This window comes from Taudactylus pleione, unplaced genomic scaffold (genome assembly GCF_031769625.1).
Source record: "Taudactylus pleione unplaced genomic scaffold, aTauple2 ptg000015l, whole genome shotgun sequence".
Taxonomy (NCBI): domain Eukaryota; kingdom Metazoa; phylum Chordata; class Amphibia; order Anura; family Myobatrachidae; genus Taudactylus; species Taudactylus pleione.
The window spans coordinates 38,745,554-38,755,228 of record NW_028284417.1 but is presented as its reverse complement, the minus strand read 5'-3'; the positions used below and the strand labels follow the sequence as shown (position 1 = coordinate 38,755,228).

The 9,675-nt window shown below is 46.7% G+C and overlaps 1 pseudogene; it reads right to left on the bottom strand.

The window, feature by feature from the left end:
* Window positions 1-275: 275 nt before the first annotated feature.
* LOC148542238 (RNA-binding protein 7 pseudogene) lies at window positions 276-977 on the bottom strand (annotated as a pseudogene).
* Between the last annotated feature and the right edge of the window lie 8,698 nt (window positions 978-9,675).

Sequence of the window (9,675 nt, the reverse complement as noted above, 5' to 3'; positions counted from 1 at the left end):
TTACAGGGGCTGCCCTGTCTACTGTACGGGTACACTCATACAAATTATTTTTACAGGGGCTACCCTGTCTGCTGTAGGGGTACGCTCATATGAATAATTTTTGCAGGGGCTGTCCTGTGGGTTGTACGCTGCCCTTCATCAAAATAATTTTTACAGGGGCTGTCCTGGACAAAAGTCCATGAAAGATGATGTTTGTCCATGAAAGATGACATTTTGCCTCTTTCTGAGACCTGATATTTGGCGGGTAAAATCTGAACTTGGCGAGAAAATCCGAACTAATCTGAGCCTGCACATCCCTTGTCTCTGCTATTGTGGTAACTCTCCTTTTGATAAGAATGAGAGCTATGGCTTCTACTAGATCAGTGGCTGGAAGAGAAATCATATCTGTGTGGGGGAGAATGATCGGATCCGTGACTGTACTGACTTTGGCAAGACGGATAATGTGATGGCGAGTAACTGGGTTAGGCCATCATTGCTGTGCTGGATCCATGAGGGGATTCCGACCTATAGAAGTTATTCATCATTGCTTGTCTTTGAAGATTGTCCGGAGAAGAGTAAGATCTCTGATAGTTTGGAGCAGGAGGTGAAAGTTCAGAGTATTTTGTGAACTCCCCATTGCCATCATGCCTGCGGTCATGTGTTGATGGACTGTTTCCAGTAAAACTGCCATTTCCTTGTGGTGAGTAGGCTGCGCTATTTGCTTCTGCGGAGCCATGGTTGCTTCCTGATCTGAAATGAATTTTCAACGGCCTCCAAAAGAGTTTGATTCCATTTAACAAACTCATTCCATAGGGAACAGACTCCTCATGTTTGAAATTGACAAAAGCAAATTGTTTCGATTTTCCATCCTTGTCCTTTAGAATTTTAACATTAAATGCAGGACCAGCCTGCAGAAACAGCTCAAACAGGATCTCCTCGGTGGCCCTGGGATCTAAGTTCCCCACAAACAGCGTCCTATCAGCATCAGCAGCGCCCATTTCTCTCCTGGGTCCTGTCCTGTGTGCCCAGTAGCAGTTGATGGGTGATGCGATAAGTTTTTCAAACTGCCATCCTGTCTGCCACTGCAGTGCCACTCCTAGATGGGCCACGTGTTTGTGCCGCCCATTTGTGTCGCTTAGCATAGTCATCCAGCTACCTCGGTGCAACCTTTTGCCCTAAAAACAATATTGTGAGGTGTTGAGAATAGACTGGAAATGAGTGGAAAAGAATGTTATTGAGGTTAATAATAGCATAGGAACAAAAAAAACTAATTCTGTGATTTTAGCTGTTTTGATGCTTTTTTCCAAATAAATACAGATCCAAAATACAAAACACAAAAAGTGGCCAGTGCACACCCCTAATCTAAACTCATTTCAGCATATTATATGACCAGGGCCAGCACTACAATTAGACAAATCTAGGGCCTTATTCAGAAATGGACAGATTTGCAGAGCTGCACACAAGCAGTTATGCAAATTTGTCCATCTCAGATGCAAATGCTGAAGGAGGTGTCAGACACCTCTTTGCTGCATTTGCAATCCCAGCACTGCAACTGACGTTGCAGCCCAGAGGTGCAGAGAGGGGGGGAGCAGTTACTAATTACCCAGGCCCAGGCTTGCTGGAGGGGCCAGACGGGGGCCCGGGTCCAGCACCACTCCTCCTCCCTCTTACATCACAGCAGCCCAGCACATGCTGTGTGCTGGGCTGCACTAGGAGACTGCTCGCGACTGCGAAGCAGCAGTCACAGCAGTCTCCTATACCTGTGGGGGGAGTGATCAAACTGATCATGCCCCCCACTGGTTATGCGCCGAGCTGAGGAAGGTATGGCCACATCTCCCGTGATTAGGCCACGCTCCCTTTTACCTGGGCCCGGCGCAGCTCTTGGCCGGCCTGTTGCAGCCTGACCGAGTGCCTGGTTACATAAGAGGCCAAGAATCTGAATCCAACGATGCAGACCCTAGTCTCCCGGAAAATGGGGGCAACACGAAACTCAAAACAAACTGAAAACCTTGCAGCAAGAATACAACATCATCCCATGTAAAATTCCAGACCATCCATTTGTTCAACTGAACAACACAAATCGGGGATGGGCCTTAACTAGATTCTGTATGACTGTTGCCCTGCTCAGCAGGCTCCCCCCTTTGGTCACAGCAACATTCCTGGATGGAATGACCCCTTCTGCATATGTGACAGGAGTGGCAAAAAGACACCCCACTCCCTGAAGGCAATGAGAATCGTTGAAAGCAAAACACTTTCTCTCCACTACCCCTGACACCACTGACATAAATAGTGGGGGCTCCCTTATGCCACTACACCACATCCAGGAGAGCGCTATGCTGCTGAGCAAAATCAAGTCATACCTTAATATCCTTCACTCCAAATGGCATGACAACCTTCCCATATTGTTTCCGCTGCTACTGGACATTATAATCCCTCCAAACAGAAGCTTTATACAGCATAAACATGTCACATCAAATGCAGGTACTTAATAACATTCTTATGCTCTGCAGGTCTAGGGGTATATTTACTATAGTGAGAGATTTTAGAAGTTGAGATGTTACCCCTAGCAACCAAACAGATTCTAGCTACAGGTTTAGTCTCCTATATCCAAAATGCTTAGGACCAGGGGTATTTTTGGATAACGGAATATTCAGTATTTTGGAATATTTGCATACCATAATGAAATATCTTGGGAATGGGATCCAAATATACACACAGAATGCATTTATGTGTTATATACACCTTATACACACAGCCTGCAGGTAATTTTATACAATATATTCAATAATATTGTGGTACAAGCAAAGTTTGTGTACAGAAATGAAATTCATATACAATATGTTTTATATACACCTTATACACAAAACCTGAAGGTAATTTTATACAATATTTTTAATAATTTGTGCCTTAGACAAAGTTTGTGTACATTGAACCATCAAAAATCAAAGGTTTCACTATCTCAATCATGCCAAAATAATTCCGTATTTCGGGAATATTCCGTATTTCGGAATATTTGGATATGGGAGACTCAACCTGTATTATCATCAAGACGGTGCTAGTTAAATGTTAAGTAGAATCTGATTGGTTGCTATGTGCAACATCTCCACTTCTAAAAACTCTGACTTTAGTAAATTTACCCGCTAGTGTCCAAATAATATATGGCAAAGACAAGAATACCCCCTATCCAATGATGATCACTATGATAGGCATCCTCCCAAATGCCATTTGGCTTTTTGGCCTGCTTCAAACCCACTTCATCTCATCCATGAGCATGAAAAAATCAACAAATTTATGTTTGGAAATCTTTTAATGAACACTTTTGCATAAAACGCTAACAAGGCCGTGTAAGCACAGATAACCACATCAGGGCCTGACTCAGTCTAAGTGATCACATCAGCCTCCACCTGGTCCACTCACATGCCAGACCTCATAGTCAGCCACTGTACAATTAATCTAGAAATCTTGACAGACATAGTCACACCGACCTCAGGACCACCAATGGATGGGAAGCCAGCATCTGAAATTGGGGTAACAGCATCAACTATCAGAGCAAGAGGAGCAGCATAATGGGGAAAAAGGTGGAGGCAGGCAGATGGGGCATAACATCAGGCCCCGGCAAAGAGCAGCAAAATCTGCAGGGAATGAGAGGGCAGTGGGAGAGGAAAATGGTCTCACGGGGGGCAGACAAAGTGCAGAATCCCAGGGCAGGGGCCCCTGGGACACCACTGGGTAGGAAGGGTACCCGCATGTCAGTGGAATAGAAAAAGCCGGGGTGCAGTAAAGAAAAGGGTAGGATTACAAAAGTGATCAAATATAGGATGGATGAATTAAGGAAGGGGAGGGGACAGAGACAGAGTAGCAAATTGGGGCAAAGTCTGAACTCCAGGAAGTCTTGGGCCACAAAGAAACAGCAGTTGGAGAAAAGGGGGCAAACACTGAGGTTGGGCCCCAGAGGGAATGCAGAAAGAGGGGGAATGATGGGAATCGTGTAGTCCCATAAGATCACCTAGCAGCAGAGATAGGATGTTGGGAAGCAGGGGCAGAAAAAACAGCAGTAAAGTCAGAACTTGGCTACACTGACTGATTCCCACTGAAGCAGAGGGACCCAAGATGGTCACTGCACTTAAAATGGCCCCAGCCCCGCTGCACAAATGGAGATCAGTGGGCCACATTCTGGGGCTTAATGGGACCCCAGCATGGCATCCAGGACAGCCACAGGCATAGAGGCTAGAGCAGCAGAAGGAGGAAGCATGTGCAGCAGCTGCATCACCTGCTGGGAGCCAGCAGCAGAGATGCCATTAGGAACCGCAGTGACAGATGGGCCTGCTGGTGCAGTGGAAGCCATCGGAGAGATGGAGGCACTGCCAGGGAAGCAAAGTCCTGAGGGGCAGTAACTGCCAGCCTAATTGCAGCCAACAATGCAGCAGCCAGGGGAGTGGAGAATGCCGATGCCAGTGGAAGCACACTGGCGCTACTAGTAGCAGGTGTGAGAAAACAGCCAGCATGTGGGGATGTTCATGATGGCATAGGGGTAGCGGGACTGCAAAGGTAAGGGAGGTTGAAAAGAATTTGAAAAAAATGGAGAAAAAATAAGAAAAGAAAGTAAAAGGGGTAAGTAAGGGGTAAAGTAAAAGGGAAAATAATACAGAAAGACAAAAAAAGGGGGGGGCGCAGAAAAGGAATAGGACAGAGCAGATGACTGAATACTTAAGGGGAGATTTATCAAAGTTTGGAGAGAGATAAAGTACCAACCTAGGAGCTCCTAACTGTCACTGTACAGATTGTTTGAAAATATGAAAAATGACAGAAGCTGAGTGGTCCCCCCTATTCAGGCCCCCAGTAGGCCTCCAGCAGTGCCCCTTATACAGTGCCCCCAGTAGTGGTCCCCTTTATGAAGGCCCCCAGTAGTGCACCATATACTGTGCCCCAGTAGTGATCCCCCTTATGAAGACCCCCAGCAGTGCCCCTTATACAGTGCCCCCAGTATTGATCCCCCTATGCTGTGCTCCTTATACAGTGAGCCAGTAGTAGTCCCCTCTATGCAGTGCCCCCAGTAGTGGTCCCCCCTATGCAGTGCCCCTATTATAGCACCCCCAGTAGTAGTCCTCCCTATGCAGTTCCCCCAGTAGTACCCCTTATATAGTGCCCCAGTATCCCTTATGCAGTGCTCCCAGTAGTGCTCCAAATAGTGGTCACCCCTATGCAATGCCCTCAGTAGTAGTCCCCCCCTTTGCAGTGCCCCTTATATAAAGCCCCCAGTAATAGTTCCCCCCTATGCAGTGCCACCAGTAGTGGTCCCCCCGATGGAGTGCCTCCATTAGTGCTTCCATTGGTGCCCCCAGTAGTCCCTCCCAGCAGTGCCAAAGACACACATATAAAAAAAAACATTTACCTGAATTCCCACTCCAGCTTCTGTGCCCATCACTGTCCACTCCTCCGTCCTCCCGGGCCAGCCCACTCTGCATTATGGGAGAGACGTCATGACATCATGATGTCTCTCCCATCACTCACTGCGGGGGAGCCGGAAGATAGAGCTCATAAGTGAGCTCCAACCCGGCTCTGGCAGTGGGCGCAGAAGAGCAGTGCATGAGAGTCTGTCTGACTCTCATTGATTGCCAAAACAAACACTGCAGCCGGGTACTATGAGTGTACTAGCTGGCAGCGGCATTTGTTACTGTGTAGTGCGGACCACACTCCATGCAGTCTGCACTACACTGACCACCCGTGTCCTGGACAGCCGGTCCAATGGCACCCAGGGCAAGAACCCCACTCGACCCCCTTTAGTTATGCCACTGCTGTGCAGGACCTGTTCTGTGCATGCGCAGAACAGGTCCTGTGATCGTGCTTGCAGACAACCCAAACCGCAACATGACATGCTGCAGCATTTGGGGGCAGAGCAGGGGTGTGCCTGGTAGCCATTCCTTGAAATGGGAGTGTTTCCCCCATTTTCCAGGTGAAATGAGACCAGGGTCTGCATTGGTATATGCAGATTCCTGGCCTCTTGCGTGATCAGGTACCGGCCAGGCTGCAGGAAGCTTCAGCTCCCACAGCCTGACCAAAGGAGCAACCATCACTGGTCACGATGGTGATTCCAGCCTGCAATGTTAGATGCAGTGCTGGGATCGCAGAAGCAGCAAGGAGGTGTCTGACACCTCCTTCTGCATTTTCATTGGGTGATGGACGGATTTGCACAGCTTGCATTTAAGCTTGCAGCCCCCGTCACGGGACCCCACTTTACTGCAAGACCCTACTCTATTGCTCAGAATTATAACATGGACATAGTCATCACATTAGTGTTAAACTCAGGGTATGCTATCAAGGTTTAAAGCTCACAGCTCAAGGTTTAAAGCTCACATCTCACCACAACACAATGTGGTCACATACCATGTTGCACCCCAAATCTAGGAATGGTGAGTGTCGTGGATTAGTGCTTTTTGTTTATTTTGATGAATTTTTATAATTAATCATTTTCGTGATCACATATTCTCATGCACCCCTTTTAATTAGTTTAATCTAACTTGTGTCAGCTGTTTTCCTAGGTGCTTTGCAACAGGTGGGCTTGGCAACTGTCTCACGTTTAAAAGCAAAGTTGCTGTGAGCTTTAAACCTTGATAGCATACCTTGAGTTTAACACTAATGTAATGTCCATATTATAATTCTGAGCAATAGAGTAGGGACTTGCAGTAAAGTGGGGTCCCGTGACGGGGACTGCAAGCTTAAATGCATTGATCAATTCATGAACCAAAACCCCACTGTTTATTATGTTTATTATTATTATTATTATTATTATTGTTATTATTATTATTATTCTTAGTTATTATGGTGAGTGCAGAGCCCCTGTTTAACAATGTGGTCACATACCATGTTGCACCCCAAATCTAGGAATGGTGAGTGCTGTGGATTAGTGCTTTTTATTTATATATATATACTTTGTATATTTATATATATATATATATATTCGAGGCAGCACAGACAGTGTAAAGGTTAGCATTACTGCCTCACAGCACTGAGGTTGTGGGTTTGATTCCCACTACGGCCCTAACAGTGTGGAGCTTGTATATTCTCCCTAAGCTTGCGTGGGTTTCCTCTGGGTACTCCGGTTTCCTCCCACACTCCAAAAATATACTGGTAGGTTAATTGGCTCCCCACAAAATTGACCATACTGTGTATGTGTGTCAGCATGTGGTAGGGAATATAGATTGTAAGCTCCACTGGGGCAGAGACTGATGTGAATGGTAAGATATTCTCTGTAAAGTGCTGCGGAATATGTGTGCGCTATATAAATAACTGGTAATACATTATATATATATATATATATATATATTAGGGGTGACCGGGTTCGGATTTCTGAAATCCGAACCCCCCCGAGCCCCCCCGATCCGAGGCCAATCCAACTCAGGCTCGACTTTTCCTACCTGACTTGGATCTGAAATCGAGGCAAAACGTCATCATCCCGCCTTCTGGGTCTCGCGGGTTTTGGATTCTATTTAAGGTACCCGTGTTGGCGCCATTTTCTCACTCGGCTGTGGACAGTGAAGAGGGAGGGTGGGAGTTAGGGCTGGCTGGGCTGTGTAGTGTTGTGCTGTTCTGCTCTTGTCCATAGGGGCTGTGTCCACTCCTCCAAAGTCCATAGGGGCTGGCTGTGTTGTGCTGTGCTGCTGTTGTCGATAGGGGCTGTGTCCACTCCTCCAAAGTCCATAGGGGCTGGCTGTGTTGTGCTGTGCTGCTTTTGTCCATGGGGCTGTGTCCACTCCTCTAAAAGTCCATAGGGGCTGGCTGTGTTGTGCTGTGCTGCTGTTGTCCATAGGGGCTGTGTCCACTCCTCCAAAGTTCATAGGAGCTGGCTGGACTGGGTTTTTGCAGTCAGTTGTCCATAGGGGCTGTGTCCTGTGCAGTGTCCTAGTCCTAAAGGGGTGCTGTAGTGTTGTCCAGGGGGTGCTCTGTCCATCATGGGTGTTCCCCCCAAGTGCAAAAAAAAATTATATTTTTTCTGTGTTTGTGAATTGTGTGCGCAGTAGCTGCACGTGCATCAACAAAGTAGTGCCAAGCGTGCGCCTGTGTCCCATAAGTAAAGGGCCGGCTGGCTTGTCTGTTAAAGGGTGCTGTCACCCCCAAAGGGCACTACAAACAAAATAAAAAAATATTTTCTGTGTTTGTGAATTGTGTGCACTGTGGCTGCACGTGCATCAACAAAGGAGCACCGCCAAGCGTGCGCCTGTGTAACATAAGTAAAGGGCCGGCTGGCTTGACCGTTAAAGGGTGCTGTAACCCCCAAAGTGCATTCCAAAAAAAATAACAAAATATATTTTTTTGTGTTTGTGAATTGTGTGCGCAGTAGCCGAATGTGCATCAACATAGTAGCGCCAAGCGTGCGCCTGTGTCATAGGTAAAGGGCTGGCTGGCTTGACCATTAAAGGGTGCTGTAACCCCCAAAGTGCACTCCAAAAAAAAGAAAAAAAAATATTTTTTAGTGTTTGTGAATTGTGTGCTCAGTAGCAGCACGTGCATCAACAAAGTAGTGCCAAGTGTGCGCCTGTGTCATAAGTAAAGGGCCAGCTGGCTTGACCATTAAAGGGTGCTGTAACCCCCAAAGTGCACGCCACTCAAAATAAAAAAATATTTTCTGTGTTTGTGAATTGTGTGCTCTGTGGCTGCACGTGCATCAACAAAGGAGCAGCGCCAAGCGTGCGCCTGTGTCCCATAAGTAAAGGGCCGGCTGGCTTGTCCATTAAAGGGTGCTGTAACCCCCAAAGGACACTCCAAACAAAATAAAAAAATATATTTTTTTGTGTTTGTAAATTGTGTGCGCAGTAGCCGCACGTGCATCAACAATGTAGCGCCAAGCATGCGCCTGTGTCATAGGTAAAGGGCCGGCTGGCTTGACCATTAAAGGGTGCTGTAACCTCCAAAGTGCACTCCAAAAAACAGAAAAAAAATTATTTTTTTGTTTTTGTGAATTGTGTGTGCATTAGCAGCACGTGCATCAACAAAGTAGTGCCAAGTGTGCGCCTGTGTCATAAGTAAAAGGCCAGCTGGCTTGACCATTAAAGGGTGCTGTAACCCCCAAAGTGCACTCCAAACAAAATAAAAAAATATTTTCTGTGTTTGTGTATTGTGTGCACTGTGGCTGCACGTGCATCAACAAAGGAGCAGCGCCAAGCGTGCGCCTGTGTCCCATAAGTAAAGGGCCGGCTGGCTTGTCCATTAAAGGGTGCTGTAACCCCCAAAGGATACTCCAAACAAAATAAAAAAATATATTTTTTTGGTGTTTGTGAATTGTGTGCGCAGTAGCCGCACGTGCATCAACAAAGTAGCGCCAAGTGTGCGATTGTGTCATAGGTAAAGGGCCGGCTGGCTTGACCATTAAAGGGTGCTGTAACCCTCAAAGTGCACTCCAAAAAAAATAAAAAAATATATTTTTTTGTGTTTGTGAATTGTGTGCGCAGTAGCCGCACGTGCATCAACAAAGTAGCGCCAAGCGTTCACCTGTGTCATAGGTAAAGGGCCGGCTGGCTTGACCAATATAGGGTGCTGTAACCCCCAAAGGGCACTCTAAACAAAATTAAAAAAAAAATTCTGTGTTTGTGAATTGTGTGCACTGTGGCTGCACGTGCATCAACAAAGGAGCAGCGCCAAGCGTGCGCCTGTGTCCCATAAGTAAAGGGCCGGCTGGCTTGTCCATTAAAGGGTGCTGTA